Genomic DNA, 4,396 nt, shown 5'->3' with positions numbered 1-4,396 from the left:
CTGTTTTCCCATCTGGGAGACACACAGACTCTCACACCTGGTTTCCGTGCCTAGCCAAAGCTATTCCAAGTCTCCTAGAGAACATGGAATGACGAGACATCCTGATAAAGGTAATGAGGTGGAACAAGTGCAGGGTGACCCGGTGGAAGGCAGTGGTGGAAACAGGTGATGGCTTTGGGAAGAGGTTCTATTTAATTCACTTGCCCCAGTGTATAAAAGCAAGCTTTCCCCCAGGCTTCACAAACAGCAGGCTCATGTCTAGCTCTACCTCCTTGCACGGTAAGCAGGAAGTTCATCGTCTGTTCAAATGCTAAATAGATGTTAGCAGCACTTTATTGGATCAGCTCAAGGTGATTTCTATCTGTTCCTGGAACACATTCATCATCTTATAACACGTGTGTGTGGCTCTGCTTTCTGGACAGATAGGATTACTCATGTGCATGTGCCAACCAACCGAATTAAATCATCCAATGTGATAAACCCATTCGGAGGGCTATTCCCTAGAATTTATTCTAGGCAAACTTATTCCCCAGAATTTGTGGCTCAGTTTTAACTTCATGTTTCTCAGAGCAAAGCTTCCCAACTTTTATCTGGGGTAGCCTAGGGCAGTGGCTTACAAACTTATTTTAGTCCTAGGATCTTTTATAATACCTTCCAAATACAGAGGCCAATATATAAAGCTGAGAAAGGTCAAGCAGATCAGAGGGAAGAGGTGGGAGACCTGGGCACTTTCTCTGCTTCTCTCTCTTGTTGCCCACGCACGAGGACTTCCAGGAACCTCTTGAAACAGCTGCACTTGTAAATCTCCAAATAGCTCCAGTTGTGTTGGAAACTCACAGCTCCAACTTTCAAAAACCAAGGGTTAATTTTACTGTGTCAAATTGCCTTCTTATGATTTATCATCTCATAATATTTCAAACATTCCTAAAGAAAAATGGAACAAATATTTATGTACCCATCACTCAATTTTATCAAATCTTAACATTTTTCCGTGGTTATTTTTAAAGGAGTAAAATATTATAATACTGTCGAAGCCGCTTTATATGCTGCTCCCAAATCTCATTCTCCTTTCCTTCTTCCTTCCTCCCCAGAAATAACCACTACACTGAACTCGTATTGATCATCTGAATGAAAGATTTTTCCTATAAACACATATTAATATATACATTTTCCCCTAGTGAGAATATATATGTATATGTGTACACACACACACACACACACACACACACACACACAGACACAGCCAGACGCAGTGGCTCATGCCTGTAATCCCAACACTTTGGGAGGCAGAGACAGGAGGACGACGTGAGCCCAGGAGTTTAAGGCCAGCCTGAGCAACATAGTAAGATCCCATCTCTACAAAAGATAAAAAAATTAGCCATGTGTGGTGGCACATGCCTGTAGTTCCAGCTACTCAGGAGGCTGAGGTGAGCCCAGAAGGCTGAGGCTGCAATGAGCCAAGATCATGCCACTGCACTCCAGCCTAGGCAACAGAGCAAGATCCTATCACCAAAAAAAGACCAAAAAAAATTAATGTTACAAATACCAATCTGCAATTTGCTCTTCTAGCTCAACATTGTGTTTTGGAGATTTATCCATCTTGATGCATGTAGCTCTGGCTCATACACTTTACTACATCAAACTGTGTTGTATAAATCTGTGTGTGAAATTTTTCACAGAATGTTGTAACGAACATTCTTCCGTGTATCTACTCTGAAAACTTCTCTAGGACCGAGCATAACGCGCACACACACACACACACACACACACACACACACACAAAGTAAAACAAAAGTTTCACAAAATAATTGCCTTACTACACTTTCAGAAACATTCTCATAATGTATATCGTAGTTTTTTTTGAAATCAGGTTGACATTTCCATTCCTAGTTTGCTGAGAGTTGTTCATCATGAATCGGCATTGAATTTTGTCAAATTCTTCTTTTTTCACAAATAAGACTTTTCATTTGCCCTTTATTATAAGTCTGAGCTTTAAACAGATTCTTGGACTGGTGGTTCAGATCCATCAGCTTGTTTATCTTTAGCTCCCGTCCTGCCCTCTGTGGCTTTTCCAGAACTGCTTCCTTCACTATGAAGCTCCATGAGTTTTCCCAATTCAAACCTGGGCTTCTTCAGCATTTGAAAATATTAAATCAAAACATTACAAAAAATGCTGAAGTTTCCCTTGCCGACTGCTCCCAGTTCCTTCTTCCTTCTTGGTGCCCCCTGAAGCTGTAACTCCGATGAATTTGGTGTGCCTCCCCTGAGGGATAGTCTTTGTATTTACAAACATGTAATATTTTGTATTTTATATAGAAGAACATACTAGTGTATTCTTCTAATGCTTTCCCTGCTTTTATACAAATACATGTGTATACCCACATGTATATGTGTGTGTTTTGTAGATAAAATCATACCACAATCATCATTCTGCTTTTTTTATTTTTGCCCTATTATTTGTCTAGGAGCTTTATCCATGTTGCTATATATACATCTAGTTCCTTCTTTTAATAGCTTCACGGTATTACGTAATAGGAAAGGACAACTATTCTTTTATCTTAGAATTCCTCTAAGGTAGACACAGCATAGTGAAATTGTTGGTTTCAGTGTATACGTATTTGTTGTTGTTTTAACGAATACTACCCAATTGTTCTCTGAAGTGCCCATACCAGTTTCTTAATGTACCAAACAACCAAGCAAGCATTTCTTTCTTTTCTTTCTTCTTTCTTTCTTTTCTTTTCTTTCTTTCTTTTCTTTTTCTTTCCTTCCTTCCTTCTTTCCTTCTCTCCCTTCCTTTCTTTTCCTTTCTTTCTTTTGTTCTCCTTCCTTCCTTTCTCCTCCTTCCTTCCTCCCTTTCTCCTCCTTCCTTCTCCTCCTTCTTCTTTCTTTCTTCTTCCTTTCTTTCTTTTCCGTTCTTTCTCCTTCCTTCCTTTCTCCTCCTTCCTTCCTTCCTTCTCCTCCTCCTTCTCCCTCTTTCTTCTTTTTTCTTTTCCCTTCCTTCCTTTCTTTTTCTTTCTTTTTTTCTTTCCTTCCATTCTTTTTCTTTCTACAGGGTTTTGCTCTGTCACCCAGGCTAAAGTGCAGTTGCACGATCTCAGCTCACTGCAACCTCTGCTTCCCGGTTTCAATCAATTCTCCTGCCTCAGCCTCCAGAGTAACTGGGACTACAGGCATGCACCTCCACACCTGGCTAATTTTTGTATTTTTAGTAGAGATAGGGTTTCACCATGTTGACCAGGCTGGTTAGGACTCCTGACCTCAGGTGATCCACCCGCCTCAGCCTCCCAAAGTCTTGGGATTACAGGCATGAGCCACCATGCCTGGCCACAAGCACATTTTCCACTGACTTGCTGTGACCTTGATTGAGCAAGGCATGTTTTCTCTCTGGGCCCCTATCTGTAGGAGAAGGGAGATGGGTGGACCCCGTGAGTGCATGAGACAGGGTAATGATAGGTTGTGCAGTCTCAGAGTGGGTAGGATGACTGCCCTAAAGAAGGCATCAAGAGCAGGAGGATGCAGGTGGCAGCCAAGCTGAAGGCAGGCAATTCAGGTGCCTTTGGCCCTCCTCTCAGCCCCTCCATGAGCACGGTGTTAATTTATCTGGAGCTCTCACCCAAAATCCACCTCTGAAAGACCCAGCTACCCTTTTCTGCAGAACTCACCTGCCAGGGTCTCCCAGGGGTTGACAGAGGCCCAGGTCATTTCTATTTATTGAGACTCCCAGCAAATTAAAAAGATGAAGAAATGGTAAGCAGGGTTGACAACACTGAGTGTATGGTAATATTGCCATTGAACAAATCAATATTCCTAACAAATGCATATCAGGAGTCTACCGATATATAATTGCACTGGTCAAAGATAATTATAGGATTAATAGACAATATTAATTCATAATACAGTACAGATAATTGGTGCAGGAATGGAACACACATTTATAATATACAAATATCTTCTTTTTTTTTCAAACCTGCCAGGATAATGCTGTGACTGAATGCACGAGTGCCTTTGGAGAATTCTAAGTTTGAGCAACTTTCTGAATGTGAGATGAGTCACATGCCCCCCACCCCATTTTCCCCACCCCATCCAGGCTCAACCCCTCTTAGGCTGACAGTGAAGACAGACATTCCATTTAATGTTTCTAAATCTGTTGCCTGTGTTGATGGTCCACACTTTGAGCAAATCTGTGCATGTTATGGTTTCCCAATGTATGTGTTTTGGTTTATGTTAGTAGAATAAAAGGGAAAAAAAGTTCTTCCTCTTTTGGAGTTAAGGAAAGGGGAGAAATGACAGAGATGAGGTAGAGTGTAAGACACGGAAGAGGTGTATTCACGGAAGAGGTGTATTCACGGAAGAGGTGTATTCACGGAAGAGGTGTATTCACGGAAGAGGTGTATTC

This window comes from Cebus imitator, unplaced genomic scaffold (genome assembly GCF_001604975.1).
Source record: "Cebus imitator isolate Cc_AM_T3 unplaced genomic scaffold, Cebus_imitator-1.0 Scaffold237, whole genome shotgun sequence".
Taxonomy (NCBI): Eukaryota; Metazoa; Chordata; class Mammalia; order Primates; family Cebidae; genus Cebus; species Cebus imitator.
Note: the sequence above shows the minus strand (reverse complement) of the source record.